The sequence below is a fragment of the Neopelma chrysocephalum genome, unplaced genomic scaffold, assembly GCF_003984885.1.
Source record: "Neopelma chrysocephalum unplaced genomic scaffold, ASM398488v2 Primary Assembly neopelma1_42, whole genome shotgun sequence".
Classification (NCBI taxonomy): Eukaryota; Metazoa; Chordata; class Aves; order Passeriformes; family Pipridae; genus Neopelma; species Neopelma chrysocephalum.
In genome coordinates this window covers 9,870,915-9,895,129 of record NW_020897700.1, presented here as the reverse complement: position 1 = coordinate 9,895,129, position 24,215 = coordinate 9,870,915, and the positions used below count along the sequence as shown (strand labels likewise).

At 34.7% G+C, this 24,215-nt stretch overlaps 1 protein-coding gene across 1 annotated transcript in view; it reads left to right on the top strand.

Moving 5' to 3' along the window:
* Positions 1-24,215, top strand: part of TENM3 (teneurin transmembrane protein 3) — a 1,346,985-nt gene that overhangs the window by 499,214 nt on the left and 823,556 nt on the right. The window contains exon 7 of the mRNA XM_027676660.1: positions 17,422-17,585. The gene's annotated coding sequence lies outside the window, so the exon portion shown is untranslated. The remainder of the gene's footprint in view (positions 1-17,421; positions 17,586-24,215) is intronic.

The window sequence follows — 24,215 nt, the reverse complement described above, 5'->3', positions numbered from 1 at the left end:
TGAGCCTCCTTTTCTCCAGGCTAAAAAACCCCAGCTCCCTCAGCTGGTCCTCATAACACTTGTGTTCCAGCCCCTTCACCAGCTTCATTGCCCTTCCCTGGACTTGTTCCAGCACTTAGTATCTTTCTTTTAGTGAGGAACCCAGAACTGGCCACAGTACCCAAGGTGCATCCTCACCTGTGCCAAGTATAAGGGGACAATCACTTCTCTAGTTCTGCTGGCCACACTATTTCTGACACAGGCCAGAATGCCACTGGCATCCTTGGCCACCTGGGCACACTGCTGGCTCATGCTCAGCTGCTGTTGATCAGCACCCCCAGGTCCTTGTCCACTGGGCAGCTTTCCACCCACTCTTCCCCAAACCCATAGCACCGCGTGGGGTTGTTGTGACCAAAGTGCAGGATTTGGTATAGCAATAATAGTAGCAATATAAGAAGGAACCCAGCTCTATGCATAGGAGGTTATCTTGTCAAAGATGGAGAAAAATATTCTGTTCTCAGGATTATACTTTGATAAGGACCTTTGGTCATTAATATCTTCATTCATCAAACAAAACATATGAAAAGTTTCTGCAAGCCATGTTGATGGACTTGTCCAGCACTAAGGAATATTGAGCTTATAGCTGGAGCAGTAAACCTGAGTATTTGTTTGCATATAGTGTTCTGTGAAATTTAGTTTAAATTCGTACTTACAGAAAATAGCTTGGGAAACTTTGTTGCTACAGGCTAAGACGAACCCCAAAATATATAGCTCTGGTATTGCCTATTTTTTTTTCCATTTCTTTGCTTTTCAGCCTGTAATTTTCAATGGATCTTAAATTTCCAGTATTTCTTTGTCCCTCTGGAATTCATTAACTCTAGTTCTAGAGTATAAAGGGGACGATTTGATGTAAGAATGTTTGTGTTATTTCATTTTAAACTGAGCTGTCCAATCAACACCTGCAGACTGTGTATGCATTGTTTACTCTGCATGCTGCCTAGGAAGTATGGTCTAATGATGTTTTTGATTGAGTAAACATTTGCAAGCAAGGTTTTTATTGTATATATTCTCAGTGCTACATGAACAAAGCAAATTAATCACCCTAGCACCTTTTTTCTTGTGAAACTAACTTGTTCTGAATTTTATTAAATTCTCTTTCACTCCTTATATTTAGATCTCTGCTATTCAGACTGTTCAGAGCCACATATACATTTATAGGTAATGGGGATTATTTTTCATGGCATTTTAGCTATAAAGCACTTTTATCTAAAGATAAGTTTTATCTAAACATATTGTGATGGCATTGTCCCTATAAATGTAAGCACTGATATTTATGAATCTTGTACATAGAAAAGATTATAAGAGAGTTCTCACCAGGAATGTTATAGACTTTTTTATAAAATGCTACAAAAAAGTACCCATTTTGTTAGATGAAAGCGTTTCAAATTTCTTTCATTACTTGAAGACATAACATTGTCTTTACAGATCTTTTGAAGTTAGGAATTTTTTAGAAGGTTGAAAAAATTCTTCCAATATTTGAAAAGATCAACTAAAAGAGATGGCTTGTCATAGAACTTCAGGGCAAACCCCAAGAGGGTTTTGATCCACAATCCCTTAAGGTGCTCTACATTTGTGTTTTCATTCATACCAGTGCCTTCAAATACTTGCCAAATTTGAACAATTTTTTTTTTTATTTCACACTAAAGGTCTCATTCAGAGAGGTGTTGTACAACAGTATATCCTCTTTATGTTGCTCTTCTTGGGAGTCGAGGAATGGTAGGGCCTAATGAGGTACTACATAGGTTATCAACAGGATTTTAGGATGGACATCAATAGCTTCACATCAGAAGCAAACTTAAAAGACTTATAAGAAAAAAAAATTAAGTGAAGAGTTCATGCCCCATGATACCATTTTCCAGGAAGAGAAAGTTCAATAATACCAAATAAAAAAATCAAATAATAAAAGCAAATTCTTAATGTGTTGTATTTGTTCTGATTCATTTATGATTACTGAAGAAAATATTTCATCAATTAGAAATATTTAGATATTTCTGTAATTTTCAGAGCTAACAAATATTTTAAGAAACATGAAAATAATTACTTCGAAGTAGTGTATGTGACTATTTGCAAAAGAACTAAGGAAAACAGTAAACATGTTTAATGTTTTACAGCACTTGAAAAATGAACATGCTATATTGATAGAGGCAAAACTTTATGTGAGATATATTGTTTATTTTCACTCTGTATATTCCTCACAATTAATTTTTCTATTTCTGTGGAATACATGTCATTATTTGTGCTTATTTGACAGACTCTTCTGAGTTAATTGCAGTTGGTCTAGAATATTGGAATATAGTTTTCTCCTGCTTTTAAATAGTCTTTCATTCTGTGTATCCTTAGGTGGCATACCAATTTAAGATGGAGTTTAGTCAGGTAGTTTTAATTCAAATGTGATCTTTTAAAATTAATATATAGTTACATACATTAAAAATAACAATTATGAATAAATAATAAATTCCTCTTAATGATAATAAATTCCTCTTAATGATAAACAAATTAAATCTAATCACTCATAGCTTTTAGACCTAATACTTGATGAAGTCTTACATTGTAAAATATAATTGAGGCATATTGGTTTACAGTGAAATTCCTGAGATGATATGAGATACAATATGTTAATGTGTAATTTTCATCATATTCCTGTCCTCTCTTGAAATTGGAAATTTTGCACTGAATCATTTGATTTTACAAGTCATGGAAAAAGTTAATTCTGAGTATGCAGTTGAGGCCAAATCTGATGTTTCAAGTGCTGCTTCTGAAAATACAGCTATGATAAGGCTGCAGAGTGGTTTGGTAAAAAATTTACTTGCATTCTGTCAGGATACCAGTAGGACTATGTCTCCCCTGATATATCTTTGCAGTTTAGCTATAGGAAAAACTGAGGTGTACAGCATAAACACATGAAAAACTTACAGTACTGAGATCAGATCAAAGCTCTGCCTTGCACGATATTGTGTTTGATCAATTATGAATACCTGTGGAATAGTATGGAAACAAGAAAGTATATATTGATACCTCCTTGCCTACTTCCACTAGGTGTCTGAATCCCCTTCTAAATCCACTTATAACCATTTTTCTATGAATGGGTCTAATTCATTCACAGCCTAATTTTTTGTGTGATAAAACTTTTGTTTGGTTTGGGCCTGTCACCCCCTAGCTTCATTTAATAAACCCTAATCTTTGTATTAGAAAAGGTAATTAATTAATTGTTGCCACATGACTTTCTCCATACCACATGTGAATTTCTAGATACCCGTCAAGAAGTCTCCAGACCTAGAATTTCTGGACCTGTGAGTTCTGGCAAATCTAGTCTGTCTGATGCATTTTAATGACAAGTAGTATATGGCATCTGAATTGCAAATAGCATATGATAGTGACTGAGACCATAAAAACTAACTTGAAAATCTTCCCGAAGTCATAGAATCATAGAATAATTTGGGTTGGAAGGGACTTTTAGAGGTCATCTAGTCCAGCCCTCCTGCAATAAGCAGGGACAACTTCAGCTAGATTTGGTTGCTCAGAGCCCCATCAACCTAGCCTTTAGCACTTCCAGGGATGGGACATCTACCACTTCTCTGGGCAACTTGTTCCAGTGCCTCACCAGCCTCATGGGAAAGAATTTCTTCTAATACCTAATCTCAATCTGCCCTCTTACAATTTAAAGCCGTTTCCCCCTTCTCACTACAGACCTTTGTAAAAAGTCCCTCTCCTGCTTTCTTATAAGCCCACTTTGGATACTGGAAGGCTTCTCTAAAGTCTTGTAGGAGCCTTCTCTTCTCCAAGCTGAACAACCCCAACTCTCTCAGCCTGTCCTCATAGGAGAGGTGCTCCTTCCTCTGATCATTTTTGTGATCTTCCTCTGGACTTGCTCCACATCTTTCTTGTTCTGAGATGTTCAGAGCTGGATACAGTACTCCATGTGGGAGTCTCATGAAAGCAGAGTAGAGGGGCAGAATCACCTCCGTCGATCTGCTAGCTACGCTTCTTTTAATGCAGCCCGGGATCTGGTTGGCTTTCTGGGCTGCAAGTGCACATTGCCAGCTCCTGCCCAGCTTTCTAGCCACCCGCATCCTGAAGTCCCTCTCAGCAGGCCTGCTCTCCACCCCACCACAGTTTGCTGTGCTGCTTTTTCAGGAGATGTAGAGGTGGTTGAAGTCCCCTAGAAGGAAGAGAGCCTTCGAGCCTGATGCCTCCTGTAGCTGGAAGAAGAAGGCTTCATCAATAGGCTTCCCTTTATCTGGTGGCCTGTAGTAGACATCAACCACAAAGTTCCCTTAGTTGCCTCAGTCTTCAATTCTTACCCAATCAGACAGTCTGTTTGGATCAGTTCCTTTACAAAATATTTCACGTTGTTTGCTTTCACATCTAATCAGGATTAAAAAGAATGACTAAAAATAATTTGTGAATCTTTCTTGTGAAAGATTTTTATATTGGAAGCCATATGCTGGTGAAAAAAATTTCCAAGGAAAACTTTGGGTGAACCAAAAGAGATTTCAAAGTTTCCAACTAGTTTTAAATATGAAGAAAAAAAGAGACATCTCTGTCCCTTAACTGTACAGCAGAACTACAATACAGATGCACGGGCCCTGTAGTATTTCCCATAATGTTAGGCTATGACAGGAGCACTCAAACTCTGTGTGGAATGTCGAATATGCCGTTATATTAAAAGGAATTATTGGCATTTACATTGCATGTGGATCATGCATACATACATATGCATGCATTTTTTTTATATTTGTATCCATATATAAGTAAGTAAATTGGGTGTTAAATCTTTTGTGATTACCCTTAGAAATTCACGCTTTACTTACAAAAGACCATTTCTCACCAACTTGTAAAAAAGCCATTCTTGTATTTTATTTGATAATGTGCTGGCTTTTAAACTTGATTCCATCTCAGGAGAACACATGTAATATCATGCTTTATAACTTGTTGAAATTAACTACATCCTTGGTTCTTGGAAAGCTTTTTGGAACAATGTTTCACATTTCCTCTACATAATTGTTTTAAATCTAATGATGCATTTAGTGATAATGTAATTTGCTGTTAGAAATATATTTGTATTTCCACTTTAAAATATTATATGATAACATTTAGGAATGTATGTAATAAATTGCATTCAGAGTAAATGACAATATTAAAATAGTAAAATTTATAATTTTTATATTTATATATCTATAAATTTGAGGGAAAGGTCACTAGAGCTGTTTCATGTCTCTCTGTATTTATCTTAGTGAATAAGCAAGGTAGTTTAAAAGTACATGTTGGAAGGTGTTTTGATTCCATTTCAGTGCAGCTGTACAATTCAGAAGAAACAGCTTCTGAGTTGATGTGGGATAGGTTACGATGCTAATCTCACAGCTGTCTCTCTAGCTATCAGTACTCGTAAATCACACAGTGTGTAGTAAGAAGGGTAAATCAGAGAGGTTAGAAATCCAGAGAAAACTGTGACAGAGGTGATAGATTATATGAAATTACTACAATCTGAAGATTTTTTATGAAAGGGGATGTCATGCATTTGAAATATATGCCTGCGTGTGTTGTTCTTAGGAGGTGTGTGCTATATGCTAGATACACAGAGTATTTTTTAATTATTTTCTGATATTTTTTATAATCTCATAATAGAAAATTATGAGATGAAAATTCTCCTAGATCTCATGGATCACATTCTTAAATAAGTTTGTGTTTATAGGAAAAGACAAATTGGTGTATTGTTTAAATCTGAGTTCATCAACAAGAGGGAAAGAGTCTGATACCTTGTGTGGTAACACATGGTTTCAAATGGATTTGTTCTTGGCTAAAAGAACTCACAGCTGATCTCAACTATTAAACTGAGAGTTCTATTCTTTGAACACTCTATGAAGCCATAAAAACTGATTCTGTGCACATCTATTGCACATTAAGGGTGTGTGATCCAGCACCATATTTACAAAATAAAACTCAAGGAATTGCTTGAAAATTCTCATCTTCTGAATACACTAGAAAATATGGTTTGGGGTTTTTTTTCATACAAGAAATAGTGATTAAGTTATATGTGTAGCTGGTTGTAGAATTTATAGTGATCTGTCTAATTTCATCATCAATATTTACTGCACGTTTTAAAGGATCTGAATTATCTTGGCTGCACTAATTATTCAGAAGAATTCTTTAAAGTACTTGTACAAATAATTCTTGATTTGTATCCCATTTCATTTGTTTTCAAAATACTGAGCTTTCATTCTGTGTTGGGTTGCAATTGTCTCAATTCAACATATGTAAACAGTTTCTCACATTTCATTCAATATAAGGACATAATATTGTCAAGCTTGTATGTACGTATTATTTTATTAAAATGAGAAATCCATTTTCATGGCCATTATGTAAATTATAAAAAGTATTTCAAGGAACTGTACAAAATTAAGAAGGTTAATATAAATTTTGCAGTATTTGTCCAATTATAGAGATTTACATATGAACAAGCTGCAGAAAAATTCAGCTGCATGTATAGTATGGATTTCAACTTAATCATCTCTGTGTAATAGATCATGGGGACTTCTTTTATATTTTCAACATTTTGTTTATAATTTGTTCTAAACACTGCAACTTGCTAAGTTATAACCTACCCATTAGGTTGAAATAGTATACTGTGCCAATTTCTTCTTTGATTGAGGACTGTGATGTGTATTCCAGCTACCAGGAAAAGCAAAAATTAATACAAAATATATATGAGATAGACTGAGATATTGAAATGTTTTGGGGCTTGACTGTCTAAGCACAGATACAGTATACAATTCTGTAAAATTGTCTTAAGAAACCTTAGTTTTAATTAAAGTTGGATTCAGTCTGCATTTGCTGAATTCAAATATTTTAATGATGTGCACACCCATCATAGAGTAAAAGGATTTTTTCTTGTAGTTTTTTTTGTTGTAGAACATTAAGAAAAAGGAAACCTTTCTAACATAGATGTATGTCTCAGTTTGTACTTGAAAGTTTTCTACCTTCAAAATCATAACTTTAGTTATTAGATATATTTTTCAGTTTACTTACATATGTGGTTATCTGGCGGTCTTTTTTTGTTGTCTTGTCTTTCATAAAAATCAAATACTTGATACTGCTTTATAGAGAATTTCCTTGCTGCAGCACTGTATAGAAAAACATTTCAACATCAGCTGTGAAACAGGAGACAGAAATATCAGATCTTTAGTAGCTAGAATGCAAGACATGAAGAAAATAGAACAGTAGAATGTTAGAGCTCTGGTGTAAATTGGTATATGTACTCGTTATTATTTATTTGTTGTGTTATGGCATTCTAGATTGTAACACTGGCAGGGTATCTGATTCTTCTATTGGCTAAATAAATAAATACCTAAAAGCTTGATAGAGCTCATTCAAAACTACCATTGATCTCATTTAGACTTCTGTGTGCAAGCAGCATCCAAACAGTGATTCTATGTTGAAATCAAATTCTTTTAATAATCCCTACTGTTGCATCCTGATACTATCTTTCAGCTGTATCTAATTCAGGAAAAACAATTTCAACCACCACAGACTAGTTTAAAATACTCTTTATAGTTAGTTTAATAATGAGATTTTAATTTTCAAGTATGTGTTAGTCAAAAGCAAAGCACATGTTGAAAATGACTGACTTGGTTTTTCATTCAAAACTTGTAATTTTAAGGTAGTTTGTATCACATGAAATGACCTCTTCCACTGAATGTTGCTGTGCTGAATAAGAAGGTTTAACTAAGAGGTAGAAGTTCTTCCTTTTCAGAGATGACGCTAAGTTGGGTGTGAGTGAGTGTTGATCTGCTGGATGGTAGAAGGGCTCTGCAGAAAGATCTAGACAGGCTAGATCAAAGGGCCAAGGTCAGTTGAATGAGATTCAATAAGGCCAGGGGCCTTATAATATGTTTAGCCTGGAGAAAAAGATGCTTATAGGAGAACTTATTGCTCTTTTCAGCTACCTAAAAGGAGGTTGTAGTTAGGTGGGGGTCCATGTCTTCCTCCAGGTAACAAGTGACAGGATAAAAGGAAATGTCCTCAAGTTTCACCAGTGGAGGTGTAGATTGGATATTAGGATAATTTTTTTTCATGGAAAGGGTTGTAATGCATTGGAACAGACTGCCCAGGGAAGTGATGGAGTTGCTATCCCTGGAAAAACCTGTGGATATGACACATGAGGACATGGTTTAGTCGTGAACATGGTGGTAGTGGTGCTAGGTGGATTGTTGGAATTGATGATCTGAAAGGTCTTTTCCAACCTTAATGATTCTGTGATTCTAGTGTGATTGCAGACTTTGGCGGTGAAGTATTCTATTGTCTTTTGTTTGCATAAGATTTTCAGGCACATCTGGGAGTATTGCTAAACTAATAAAAAGACGTTTTTGTATTCCTTATTTTTTATTGTCTTAGTAAAATACAGTTGAGCACATATTCTTTTTGACCAGCAACAAAGTAATATTGTAAAATGAAATGCAGGCCAATATACACAAAATCACTGATACATTGCTGTATCCTGGAATACAGAAAGGTCATGTAATGAGTCTAAAATACTTAATTATGTGAAGTAGGATAATGAACTGTGGGAGAGTGCAACTATCCCAACTGCTGCACTCAGCTAGCATGTAAACTGGAGAGAGAATTCATTCCTGCTGAAAAAGAGATGGCAATCTATTGAGATTGTAAATTTGGGTTTAAATTACTCCTCCTAAGAAAACTTAGAATTTCAATTCCAGATCCTATAATAAGAACTGGACTAGGGAAACAAGGCAGTATATAAGAAATTCATAATCATAGGCTGTGATTCCAGTAATTCAGAATAAGGAAGAATTTTTCTGACTTTCTGTGGATTTAAAGGTTTAGAAGGATAAGGAAGAGAGAAAATGAGCAAAGAATAGAGTTTGAGAACAATTTAATACAGTCATTTTGGAATAAGTAAAATATTCCGGAACTCTGTAGTTCATAGAGATTATTACTATTAAGGTTTGTTTACCTTTATATTGTACAAAATCTTAGGTTTCCATAGTTGCTTAGGTAAACTAAAATTAGAAAATATGGACATTCGACAGCAGGTTTCTTGGGATTCTAATCTCTCCTCTTTGATGCCACTTTTTCCTAATAGCCCTGCCATGATTTATGAAGCTAAAAAAATGGGAATGTAATCTGCTAGTGCAAAGTATTTGCTCACTAGAACAAAGAAAAATTATGTAAAATTACATTGTCATTGGTCTGTTCTTGCGGTACAATGGCACACGCCACCCCTTACAGAATCAACTTCATGAAAATCAGTAAAAAATTTCAGGATCTAGGTAAATTTCAGGAAGTTGCAAGGAAAAAAGTGGTATTTAGTGAAGAGAACAAATGTCAAAAGAAATATGCCGTTGGCTATAAAGAGCGGAGTGTAATACTCAGAAAAAGAGGAATTGATGACTCAGTCTAAATCAGCCTCTTGAAGGAATTGAAACCTGATGTCGAAGCATTTATCATAGAAAGCATGCCTAAAAATATGTCTGGTGACTTTGAAAATAAGTCTTTTTAGAGTGTCCTTAAATATATTCTTTCTGTTGTCTTCTTTCCTAAGAAAGCTAAATAGCATAGATCCTAACAGGATCATAAAATTATTGGCTTCTGTTATCCCAGGAAATGACATTCTGCAAGCGGATCTCACTGGTCAGGATTTGTTTCCAATATTGAAGGATGAAGTAACATTCCAGAATAAGTCAGTTTTGATGGTTGGAGCATTTTCTCTGGGTCTCAGCCTTTGCTATTGATTGCCAGTTACACACATTTATTCTCATGTCTTGGACTTAAACTTTTTTTTACTTCTATGGAAAGTAATCATATTCCCTTTCAGATTACATTTGGGAAGGCTAAACAGATTAAACATTTTCAGCCTTTTCAATTCATAAACACAGCATTTAATGCACACAGTCTTGGTTAATTCCTAAGTGCATACTCTGAATTTTACATGTTTACATTTGATTTCATTATGTTATGTTCTGTTAATGTAGCTGACAAACCCATGAAGCTTTTTCTGTAAGAACTTCCACTCTTTTTATCTGTTGAAAATAAAGAAATCGTGTGAGCAACCTTCACTGATACACTATATTTTACTTGACTCACTGAGGTTTTACGCAAGATCCAACTCATTTAAAGAGCTCCACTAGAAATCTTCCTTCAGACTCAGCCAGATTCTTCTCTATATCATAGTTCTTCTCTGCACTCCTGTCTTCATCTTAACTTTCTCTGAAATCAGTATCAAATCTATCACATTTCTGGTTTAAAAATAAAACTATTTAGCTTACTTAATATGTGTCAGATTGTCATCACAGTTTATAAAAATTTCCTTTTTTTTCCTTTTACCACATCTTTAAATCTTCTTTGCTTCAATATTTGCTGAGATCTTTTTTCTTCCAGTTTTATCCCAGTTCCATAAATAAAATTACAGCAGGTTTCATAATGAATTGCAGTTATGGAGGTAGAAACTACTGAATTACTGTTCAGACAAGAAGCTTATTAATGTTTCTGTTCCATGATCCCTTCTACACCTTTTGACTTTAGAAAAACAAAAATAAGTACTGTAGTTTGTGATAATAAGGTACTTAGATTTAATATGTTTTATTTAGAAAGTTATTTCAGGTTTTGTACAATTGCTAGAATGAAAAATGTTTTGAAGGAGTGGAGTTTGAAAAAGAACCGTATGCAAACCACAGGAGTGTGTGGCAGGAAGGTGAGTTGAGGGTGAAGGCTAGTCCCCACACTAGTTGTTACCTGTGCAATGCACATCAAGTCCAAAAGGCTCTATATAACATCCACTCTATACTCTTCCATTCATCATGGATCACAGAACTCTTTCCAAGCCTTAGAAAGAAAATTTTGACTAAAAGCCTCACTCTGTATGATGTTTGTTTTCCAGTTGTCACATAGAACACAACATGGAGTTATGACAAGCATATGACAGTTATAATGTGTCAATAAATTATATGCTGCCATAAAATTGGGCATATGTGTACCTAAAACAAAATGGCAAACTGAAATGAAAACAAAATGAATGCCAAAAGAGTGCCAGTAAGCATCTCTACTGTGTTATAAACCTGAGCAAGTTAAATTGTGGAAATATTCTAAAACAAAAATATATTTAATATGTGATGTGATTAATTTCAGCTTGTGCTTGTAACTAGTCCATGCAAACTGCAGCCAGTCTAATGTTCAGAGTGACTAAGCATTTATTTGCATTAAAATCTGTTCTATCACCTAAGCCCCTAGACAACATAATGAACTTACAGCATTTTTATGAGCAGATACAAAGTTCTGCTTTATGTTTATTTCCTAAGTTAAACTTAAAACTGATTTAAATCCAAAAAATACTCTTACACTCAAATATGAAGATATTGGTTTGAGAATAGAAGAAATATACTAAGCGATAAAAGAAACAAATTTTAAGAAGCCTAATTTTACAGGAGATAATATTATCAATATATATTTTATGCATCTAGTAGATGAGTTCAAAAGATCTAATGTATTAAACATCCAATCCTTAAAGCAAAATATATTTATAAATGCACTATGCAGCAAGTTCAGGATTAGAACATACGAATTTTATTCTTTGTTGATTCTCCTGGGCTACTACAGTTTTTTGAGGTGGTTTCTAAATATCTGGTATTTGCTAAATTAATGACCCTTGGATTTCAAGAAATGAGAATAGTTACAGTGAAGCAACTCCAGATTATGTGTGAAAAGACTCGGTTTTAGGAACTGTTATCTAACTTCTGTAAAATTAGAAATCATAACGGCCTGCTATAAAAAAACTGTATCACTGAAAGCACTCTGTGAACTATGCATTTTATTGAATGATTGAAACTTAAGAACTTCACATAATTCTGAGTTCTAACGTAAAATATTACATGCTTTAATTTAGTACATACAGTAATTCTTTATGCTAATGTGTCTTTCACTACAAATATTAGCATTGCAGTATAAAATGGGATAATTTTAAAAAGTGTTTAATTTTCTCCATAATTTCCTTGTCTTAATTTCCTCCTCTGAAAAGATACTTCAGAATTCAACATTTGTATTGTGTTCCTATTTACATGAACATGTAACAAGGCCTTCTAACAGTGTGCAATAATCAACAACATAAAGGTTTTCTGTCCCACCAGATTGAAATTTTTAGTATATTAAATAATCCTATCATCAAACATTATTAAGAGCTGATGATTATTTGTTAGCTAAGTAGATTTTCTTCCTGAAAAATTAATGAGAGACTTATCTGTCAGGCTACTCAGCTTTTTTATCCAAAAAGTACCATTCACATCACTGAAGTGATACAGAGTGCTTTTGGCTAAACAGAAGTGTTAGTTGTTGTCAAAACTCTTCAAGTGTCTGACAGCTGTTACTTTTTTGCAATAGCACAGGATGAGACTTAGTATTGTAGAATATGTGGATTTTAACAAAATGTGGAGCAAAGAAACTTAGGAATAAAAGGAATTAGGGTCATAGAGCCCTACACAACTGATAGGGAAGGGATATTCATAAGAGAATGTCAAACCAAAGAAAGCACTAAATTTGTCAAGATTTTATAGGAATGAGTTACTTTGACACAGACTTACATTTTTCAGAGAAATGTTATCAGTTCTGTCTTCGCTCTTGTGGCAAAAACAGCATCAGACTTTCTACACTCTGTAATATGTACCTGCTTCTGATGAAATGCTTGCTTAACAGATCATCTATAAAATCATCAGAAAGATTTCATTCAGACTTTTCCTTCATATCCTTATTAGTTACTTTCAATACTACAGTTTTATATGCAGACAGAACTTTCAGAAAAGCAGTAATTTTTTTTTTCTTTCTTGCTCTAAATTTGTTTCAAAAACCTTGAACCTAATCACTGGATTAAGTACATGATAATATAATCTAGGGTCTATTTTCCTCATTACCATCTACTAATATATCATGCAAAATATATGGTAATTTTATTTTTCAAGTACTTCAGATAATGTCTAATATTTAATATTTTTGGGGAGACCATCATGTTGCCTGCATACATGGGAGATAGAAACTGTAAAGTAAAATATTTCTTGAGATTTTTTGAGTTATTTTGTGATTACTACCTCATATGGAACACTCAGATCAGTACTGATGTGAGGGATTCAACCTGTTTTTAAGGTTAAGCTTGTATTTTTAGTATTTTTATTTGAATCTATACAGCTTGTGATTTGATAGCAAATTTCCCTGAGGAATTCCTTACTGTTCTGTTTTAATCTCTGCTTTAAATCTATGATATAAAATTATGTTTTGTTATAATTCAGATTATATGATCTAACAGTACAGTCGAAAAGCCACAAATCTGTATTAATCTAAATAATCGAGACACAGGAATAATACAGAGGAGCATAACAATCTTCAAAAATTTTAAATTCTGATGCAGGCTAACTTTTTACAGTGTTTGGAAAATTGTCTTAGGAAATCAAGCTATTTTTGAAAAGAGAGAGAGCAGCTGAAATATTCTTGCTCTTACACTTCTCATTGAAGTCATAATTGGCTTTATATTCACTTACTCCCTCTTCTGCCATCTTCTGAAATAGCAGTGCCTCATACCAAATTATCAAGGCAATAAGTAGTTTTATCTACAGAACATTGAACTACTGGATCAAAACTGTTTCTGGGAGACTTTTGCCATATGTATCCTAATTTTCTACCTAAGTTAATAATTAATTATTAGATATTCATTTTATGGTGTATAAGAGGTAGGTGTTTATAAGCATCAGGTGTCACTTGAAGAAATAAATTACTTGCATTAATGTCTTATTTGGCAATGATGTAAATTTTTTTTTTTTTCTTCACTGAAAAAGGTGTCTCAGATCTTCAAGATATGTAAGAATGTACAATATGACTGCATAATGTCGGTGTCATACTATCCACATATGAGTGGGAACAAAGTCTGGATAATTTTGAATTCATCACAGCTCTTAAAATAATTTTAACTTGGAGAGGTATTAAGATGAATTTATTGTACATTAAATTTAATGTATTTTAAATATTAAAAACATTTGATTCCCAAATATTATAAAAATTATTTCAGCTTCTGCTTCTTAGGAAAAAGAAATCAATAAAGGAAGTCAGATGTAACAAATGAGAATTTCAGACCCAGTGACAGTAGACAGACCTGGGTACCTTATATCCACACACCTTTCAATCAAGTAATATGTATACTGCAATGGAATAAACTGAAGACACTCTAGCAGCCAAGCAGACTTTGATCACTTTTGTTCATGGATGTGACTCATATTTCAGTAGTCTCTTTTTTCTAAGCTAGTGATCTTCCCTAAAATTTACAGTGAGTACTCAGTGAACTTAAAGAAGCCTTTACTCACTTTGCAAACAGACATTAAATACTCATGCTGGGCCTTTCTTAAAATGTCAGGTACTGTCTCTTTGTTACAGGTTTGGTTTGCCATTTTTTTGTCTAATGTACTTCATGTTCTACCAAGCAAATTGTGGTGAAAGATTAGTTACTTTTTATAATCATGGTGCTTTCATTAATCCAGTTTTATAGCAGAAATGAAATTTGAAAATACTAATTTGCCTACATTTGTTTTATTTAATGGTTTTTGTTGATTCATGTTTCTTGTTGATTACGCCTATGCTTTCTGTTGATTTCATGGGACATTAAGATACTGTACACAATTAAAGATGATAAATACACTGTCAAAACTCTCCTTTGCTTTCTGAAGGCAAGGTTAAGAAGAGTTCACTTTTTCCCAACAAAGATACAAGGATACAGGAGGCATAGTAGGGACTGCCTTATTCTTTTGGTTGGTTGTAATAGTACATGTTTACCGATGTAAAAAACTCACAGGTAGAAAGATATGACGTAGCCTTTGGTCACACTGCTCTTGTGCCAGTATGGTGTCTTACTGGATCTAAGATATGATCATTATTTGATAAGAATTTTGTCCAGATTGAAGCATAACGGGCAGGCTCTGTGCAATGTGTGAAAGTTGTGCACTTCATATTCTGGGTGTGAGATGAAGGCATGTGGGTGTTTCAAACCTGCTGATGTGATGCGAAAAAACTGCTGAAAATAGAGAGGGTCAACCTTGTTGCATTGTTCTCTGTATTGCCTGTTAAGCATGACCTCTGGAATGGGTTGTGCTCTATGCTGTACAAGTTTTTACTTAAAAAAAAACAAAACCAAAACCAAAACAAAGAACAAACAAAAACAAACAAAAACAAAACAAAACAAACAACAACAAACAAAACAAAACAAAAAACATAAAAAAAACCCACAAAACTAGAAAGAAATAACATATGACTTGCAGAGATATTACTTGGTAGTGTAGTCAAAGACCTAGTTTGCTCCTGCTAGATCTGCTTTGCCACTGCCTTTTTCAGTGGAGTTAACTGGATCCTTTTTCTACTGTTACCAGACAGAACAGTTGTTGACCCACACAGAACACATAGTGTGCTTCCCCTTCCAAGGATGAAAAGCAGCTATGTTAGCTGTGTTATCTCAGGTCTCCCAGAGGCATTATAACTATCAGAGGGAGAGTACTAGCCAGAAGTTGTGAGAGTAGTGCTACCTTGGTGCATCTTTCTTTTTTTTTTTTTTTAATCTTCAAGAATTGTAAATAACTTTCCTTTAAATATCTCAATCTCTACTCTCTTTAGGGAAAAACCCTAAAAAAATACATTTCATATGGTCATTTATAGCCAGAAGTAACAGTTTTAAAAACACAGCATGGAAAAAAAACAGGTGAAAACTGAAGATTTTTGCTTTCAACACAGAGGGATACTGAAAAATACCCTCAAATAGATATTCAAAAAAGTTTGGTTTAGATTTTGAGCTCTCTAGGAAGTCACCTTACAGACAACTTTCTGAAAAGCTGTCCTACTGCTTTTGACTTAATTTTGTATGATAATACCTGTAGTTCAAATCCAATGAAATAATTTTTCATTCCTTTTACATTAATTTGAAATCATTAATTATATCAACACTTGCTCTTTTCTTGGCAGCATCAAAAATACCTATTAGAACTAATCATTACAATGTTTTGCAGCAATAGTCATCACAGAAAATTAGCATTCTATGCATTATCAGATTTTTGAAAATTGTAAGGTTGAGAATATTTACAATGATTTGGATGAATGAAAGAGGGTAGCCAAGAAAATACAAATTCTTTAATAAGTATATTCTTTACTTTTTAGGGGATGTATAAATAATGATTTTGAGAAACCAAGAATACTTTCTGCTTTGTTCATATTTTAATAATATACTCCTCTTTCCTCTTTCAGTAATTAAGTCTTATGACATTCCAGAAAGCATAAATCCTGCTGAGATGTTTAAGTTTGCAGCAACCTCTTGATGTACAAACAAAAAAAAAAACAAAAAAAAAGACACCCAGGATCATAACAAGCTGTTTTGCTTTCACCTTTGAAACAAAATTGAATGATAAAGCCTACTGAAACTGTTCCAACCTTGTTGTTAACTAGAACCTCCTTTTGAAATTCATTGCCTTCAATTACATTTTTAAAAGAATTTTAATTATGTGCCTGAAAAGAATAAAGATGCTTCAGGCTCCATTTGTTTATCATGGAAGGCCTAAAAAAAATGAGGACAGAGCTTCGCAGCTCATGCAGGGGTTGCAGAGAGAGAGAGATGACTTTTAATTCGACAAGTTCAGAGAGATTTCTTAGTTTGACGCGCACAGCAGGGGGTCTTTGAGTGCCTGGCAATACTTCAGCATTCTGAGCTTTGAAAGTCTTTCCCTGCAGCAGAAATTGTATCAAAAGCCAATGATAATATTCCCTGCAAGGTAAAGGACCCTATTGAAGATTTCTAGAGCTGTTTATTTATTCATCACAGTTTTTTCTTTTAGGACGTACCAGACGTATAGGTAATAATTCACACAGATGCTAGGAAAATTAAATAAATAAATAAATAAATAAATAAATAAATAAATAAATAAATAAATAAGAATCTCTCGTTAATCCTTCAATTTTCCCTTAAGTTTTCTGTAGGTCGTGTTCAGCAATAGCCATGTTCACCTATAAAATTTCCTATCATTCCCTGTCATGTATTCTGCATGCAATCTTCACTTCAAATCTCAGCTTTTCCTTATTTTTATCAGAATTGTAATTTTTGTCTGCCTTCTACCACCAGCTGAGCACATGAGATGTTTATGGCCATTACTTTCCACTAAACCCTCAAAGTGATTGATTAATTTTACAGAAGAACATTCGATTTCTTAGGGGTCTTTTTTAAAGTAGATTTGAGATAACTATTTCAAAGCCAAGATTAAAGCATTATTTATATTCAGAGATCAGAGTTTTAATGTTTTGGCACTACATTTATTTGAAAAGTATACACATGTTTTTATTTCTGTTTTTGTTTTGTTTCTGCAGCCGAGCTGCAACTGTGAGACTACAACCTTTCCCTTGTGTAATGTCATTGTCGGTTATCATTTTGGCGAAATCAGCCAGCTCAGTGAAGATAGAAAAACCTTCTTTTTTTCTTGTTTTTTTCATCTGCTGGTGGCATTCCAAGTGACCCTCCCTCATAAATATTGGTGAGTGACCACATGGGGAAAGCAGTTCCTTAGCCCAAAGCAACTTGTTTCAAAAACTTTTGTTGACCTGAGGGATTTTCAGTTTTTCAAAGTATAAAAACCCCCACATATGCAGGTGTTGGTTGTAGTTGTTTGGATTTTTTTAATAATAGGTTGAGGTATTTAATGACAGTTATTTCTCTCGACTTATAAGCATTTATAGAACACTACCATGTGCTACCTATTCAAACGATAAGAACCAGTCTTTCAAGATACTGTTTTATAGAGAAATACTTCCTGACAGCAAACAGGAATCAGTCCTCTCATCCTGTTACTTTCTGATGGCTAAATAGTCTGGAACAGTATAAATTTATCATAACACCCCAAATATGGCAAGATGAAACTTTCCCAAGTGTAGGAATTAAGGAAGATAGCTAGAGGCTTTGTTCTGGGACCCTTCTGGTTTAGGAAGTATACCTAAAGTGAAATCGCATCATTGCAGAAATTCTGATACCTACAGGGCAGTCCAGGAATGATGTCGTAACTGTAGTTGTTCCATAAGGCTGTCTAAATTACATAGTTCAGTACTGAAAATGTTTTCAGGTCATTTGAGGCTTTCTCAGCAGATTTATCCTGCTTGAGAGATCCAGTATGGCTTAAGAGATTTTCAGTGTTGAAACCAGAGAGTGAAATAGCCACCCATGGCTCAGGAATATTTACGGTATCATAACACACAACTTTATAAAGTATATGCTCAGACACAAAAAATATTTAACCTGGCTTGGAACAGTATGGAAGCTGTAAATATGTGCAGGATCTAAGACTGGAAATTCTGTAAGGATTACATGTATTAAAACTAAGACATTGACATAAAGAGTCACTTAGACAGCTGCCTTTCAGTATTAACTATGTTATTCCAATTATCTTCTATCCAGACTACAGTCAGAGAACTGTGATGTATCATTTATGACTATATGATAAGTAATATTTGATTTTTTAATTTTTTTTTCTTAACAATATGTGTACTTGAAGTATGTTAGTTTAAAGGACCAGAGCTTCTTCAAAAGAAATATTAATAGGAGCGTTATCATGGCAGCAGCCTAATAAAATAATGTCTTTTCATCAATTGAATGCTTCCAGGGAAAGGAAAGGCTGGTGTATCTTCTGTATCTATCTCACTGCTTACAAAGTGAGCAGTGGTGCTATTTACAAGTTCCTCAACTGTATGTTAGGATTGTCACTGACTTCCTTGACTGCTAGTAAACAGGGGACAGAGTGGAGAAGGAAGACAGAAAGAATTTGGTAGAATTGCATAAATTTCTATGCTCTGTCAATGTTCTTGCTTTGTCTCTGCATCAACTACGTGATGGAGTTGGGGCTTCTTACTACTTTGGGGTGTAGCATTTGGATATACAGGTAAATCAGTATCAGGCTTAGTTTTGAGGATTTGTGTGAATCTCTTGGAAGTAAAATAAGTCTTCTGTCTGGTATGAACAGCTTAAAAAAATGCATTGCATGAATACATTTTCTACAGCTTTTCTCCTAGTAACATCATGATACCTGTAGCACATACTATAACATTTAGTGTGGGGACGTATGATGGTGAGGTTGCACACCATTTAAAAAATGAGAGGAGGGTAGAGTTTCAAAGCATTTATCTTTTGAGAAAGGCCTTCTTTAACCATGTTTTCATTCTAAATTTGTCCGTCAGCTCATTTTTTATGTCTTTAGAGGACACTACATTGATTTATAGAAGCTTTATGAAATAACTTGCTGTTTGATTGTATTATGATATTTTGGATATGTAGCTGCTTTCCTTTAAAATGCATAGGACAGAACTATACACAGTCCAACAATTAAAGACTCAGATTTTATTCGTCCCATGCAAGATTCCAAGTAAAGGCATACGGTTCACAATTCATTAAGTATGAATGACACTTTTTGAAATCTTGCAAGAGCACCTGGTATACCAGTAACAGGTAATTGGGTGATCACAAGTTCTGTTGGGACCACAGCAACTGCTTTATCCTCACTAAGAGTGCAGCAGCTTTCTAGAAGTTAGGATCAGATCAGAGGGGATCAAATACAGTTATTACCATTTCTCGGTGCATATCTGTTAGACAAAAAAAGTGGCTTTTTTACTCTTGGCTACATCCACATTAGTAATTAGAAAGAAATGAACAAGCATGCTAATAATTTGTGATATTATTTTTTCCTAGTTTAATTTCTTTCATACCACCATGTACTTCAGTGTGATCTACCAGATGGTTCTAGATTCAGTAATATGCTGTCCCTAGTGCATTTTGCACATATTTGATATTTTGTTCAAATTTGACATTTTACAAAGGGTAAGAGGGCTTAATTCAATAAAATTGAGAGTTGTAAATTGGTAAATAAGTGTCAGGGGTTGACAGAGAACCTGTCAGGAGCCTGGCACTTATCGACGAAGCAGTCGATGTTGACCAGATCAAAATGTACCCCTGAGATGGACTGAAAGAGAGGACTGAGGCCCTGATCCTGACAATATACTGATGCATCCTGAAGAAGCTGTCCCGTGAGAACAGGAACATTGTCTCATGAGAACAGAGACCTGTTTTGAACGAGAGTGGTCGGGAAAAACATCAACATGAGAGAAAAATAAGAACAGGTGCTCGGGACTGTTGTGGGAACCTCACAGGGCTGTTTTGAGAAAGAGCAAAGTTGTTGTGAGAAAGCAGAGTTTAGAAAATGCACCTATTAGCTGTAAGAATTCTGGTGTGAGAGTTTGAACTGTCCTATCTGTGTAGATTACGTGTGTTCAAAAACTGTACTTAAAGGGACTGCTAAGCAGCCCCGGGGTGCTGTCTTTTTCCTGGAAATAAACTTTGTTGGAACCTTTTTTATGTCGCACGGCCGTTCCTACCGCGACAAATAAGTGTATTAAATATCACATAGATATACTTGAAAATATTCCCTTTACATGAAGAATATTAAATACATTCTTGGGTTTGTATCAGGTGGGATTAATCCACCTCTGATTATTTTATTGTTTTTCTTAAATCCTCAACTATGTATATGGAGTTTGGTAAAAAAATCTGGCATAAACTCTGACACAGAACTTTCAAAGGCAACTTTACCCTTTTGAAGCCTATAGCCTGAAGCCTGAACCAAATATGAAGCTTTATGAGGACACTTCCTTGCAACTCAGTTCAGATATCAGTTGATTTTGCACACTGCATTAACTTTCAGAAGTATAAACTATCATTAATCTTCAATAGTGTTGATCTCCTCTAAGTAAAGGACTTAGCTGTAAAAGAATGTACATTTTTCTTTGAATCTTTATGATTTTTCTTAATTTTTATTTTGCTTTGTCTAAACTCTTGGGAATCTGAAGAAACTCGAATCATAGAAAAGTCACAAACTGCCAGCTAGTAGAAACATGATGCTTCAGGAGCTGGAACTAATAAAGCCAGCTTTCCTTTAGAAATCTTTTTTTCTTTGTACTCTAAGGTCACCAATTTCAACTGCAACCCTGATTTCCCTATTCCTCTTATTACCCTCTTTGCCTGAGAAACAATAGAGCTGTGCTTACTCTGCACCTCCCTGAATGCTGAGTAGCCCAGCCATCTCCTACCCACGTTCCTCTCCCTGGGGATATTAATTTGGATCTCCATCCTTGAAACTCATATGGTCTTAATTATCTGTAAAACTTTTTTTTCTCTGATTTACTTAACTGTTGACAATCACCCAGCTGGAAAATTACAAAATGAAAAGAGATAGGATCCTCAATTAAAAAAAAACCACCTTTCCACAAATGTATTACAATCTGATTATTAAAATTATTAGAGATGCCTCTGCCTGAATTAAGTTGCAAACAAGACCATTTGCCAAAGTCAATAGTACAGATTTTATTGAACAGTAAATGAGGTGTTCAAGGAAGGAGAGAGAGAGAGGGAAAAGACAGAGGTGGGGAGAGAGAGAGTGTGACAGAGAAACAGATTAAGTAGAAAAAAAGATATCACCACTCCATAGATTCCAACATCCTGTTTGGTTGTCTTCTGGTCTTCTCAGTGGTTGTATCTCTCAAGTGGTGGGGGAAAGACTCTTTTTCTTCATGGGGTTTATATTGTGCAGAAGCTAGGTGGAAAGACCACCCCTGAATTATGTAATACTGGATCACGGGACATTTCATGAGTCTTTGGCACCTTCTAAGATGTTGCAGCTGTCAGTATAGTTGAATCAATCATGGCCCATTATGGTCCATCACCTCAGATGAATAGCTCAGGCTAAGTGTGAATGTCCTCTGTGCTCCCTGGAGGGGTTTTCACAGCTGAGTCATCATGTAAGGGAGGACATTGGCATGATAAGAGGACTATCTCATCTCACAAGATTTACTCTTATCAGCCTCTTCCGTTATCTGGAAACCCAGTTTATAGCTTCAGGTATGCATACTCTTCTGCACTTGGGATAGTCAGGTCCCCTCACAGTCCAAATCAGTAGGTATATTCAGGGAGGGGTGGGCTTCCATATATGAGCATCTGTTTCTTTGCAGTTTGCTTTTGGTGATCTTAACAATGTTTAAGCCATTAACCATTATTAGTCTCTGACAAAATGTTGGGGTTTTTTAACCAAACAGCAGATTTTCATGAACTAGATTATGATTTTTAATTCCATTTTGGGTCTTTTGTTTGTTCATTTGCAAAGCAATTCTCCCTGTGCAAGGTTTTTAACTTAGAAAATGTATTAAAGTGAAATACCAATGTTAACTTGAGATTTTACAGTGATTATTTAGCTAGATCATCCCAACTGCTCATGTGTAAGTCTTATTAACCAATAAGAATAGGGAAGACTAGTCAGTGATTGTTTAGCATATCACAGATTTCATAGAATATTCTGAGTTGGAAGGGACCCACAAGGATCATCGAATCCAACTCCTGATAAGTGAATGGCCCATACGATTGAACCTGCAACCTTTGTGTTTTTAGCACCATGCTTTGACCAGCTGAGATAATCTTAGGGTTTACATGAAATGTTCAAAACGGAAAGACATTAATAAGTAATTCAGAGTCATCAAAATATTCATATAGAAATCACAAAAATGCTGGTAAATACTTGAATAACACATCTATGATTCATCAGATGTGCTATTAAAATTAATTTTAGCATATTGCAACAAATAAAAAACTATTATATGCACATATAGAAATCATGAAGATAAATCATTCCTTTCCTAAAGGAAATATAATTTTGATTATATGATTTGTTAGAATACAAGAAAAGCTTTAGAATATGAATGGTGGTGCTATTTCCTCTATGAAAGCTGTTGTGTAAAGGAAGTAAATGAGAGGGCTCAGAAGAGATGCCAGAAGCCTTCTGAGTGACAGCATTTAGGAAGCACAAGGTATTCATGTGGTAATACTCTTGGGTAATTCTATAGCTGCCTGATCTACTATTCAAACATCCAGGTTGAAGTTATTATGCATATACTCTTGTTACTTGCTTAGAGTTACACAGCAAAGTTGAAATAAAGTTGTTGTTGTTCAGCTATCTTGCTGCAAGAGGGAAGAAAAGATATTTCATAAATATGCTTTCTATTTTTTGTTTTTCTTTGCTTTCTATTTTATGTCTGTAAGAAATTTGATTCTGATTTTAATTTTGTTTCAGATTAGATGCATTTTTAACTAAAAGTTTGGAATTATCAAACTGTGAATTTTATCATTTTATGGTGACTGTAATAAGGGACTCGTGTACGAGTACCACGGAGAATGATGACATCATTTAGATTTCAAAGATCTGGTACTTGGACTGGCACCCAGTTCTGTATTCTGTGCTGTGAACTAAGCAACAAGTTTCAACATAAGATGCTAAAAGAAGTCGGGCCTACTGGTCAGGACAAAGTGTGGGGATAAGAAATACGTCACAAATCTCATGTTCTTCGGCTACAAAGAGGTGTCTTTGTCAGAGCAGGAGTTGCAGCTGACTAGAAGTAGAGTAACTGTGAGAACATTCACAAGGTTAAGGATGCCCATATTCATAGCTAAACTTAAGCTTTGGCTCACTTGCCATTCATAACCTTAGAATTCTGGTTCTTGCACATACCTGTGTGCCTCTGGTGGCAGACGTAGGCCTTCCCATCATGAGGGTCATAAGGGAATTGAGCTTCTGAACAAGTTCCACCTAGACACACAGTCTAGACACCATTCTTAGAGAAGTCTCCTGTATTCATCACTAATGTTGAGAAACTTTGGAAAATGAAAGGGAATAGAAGGATCAGAAGAAGCACAACTGCAGCCTTGTGGTTAGTATAGTCTCCATGGAGAAGAAAGGAGAAACCCTGGTCTCAGTTTTAAGGACTGCTGCTGCATTTTTTACTGAATGGTGGAAAAACACCTTTCAACTTAAGACATTGATTTCTTGTAACAAAGAATACATTGACTTAGAAAAAGTTACCTAAAACTCACATGAAATAGAATTAGGATTTTATTTGGTTTTACATGTTACAGATACAAGCCTTTGGAAGAAAATACTTTTTCTTTTTCCTTTTCTTTTTCTTTTCTTTTTTCCTTTTTCTTTTCTTTTTTCCTTTTCCTTTTCTTTTTCCTTTTCTTTTTCTTTTTCTTTTTCTTTTTCTTTTTCTTTTTCTTTTTCTTTTTCTTTTTCTTTTTCTTTTTC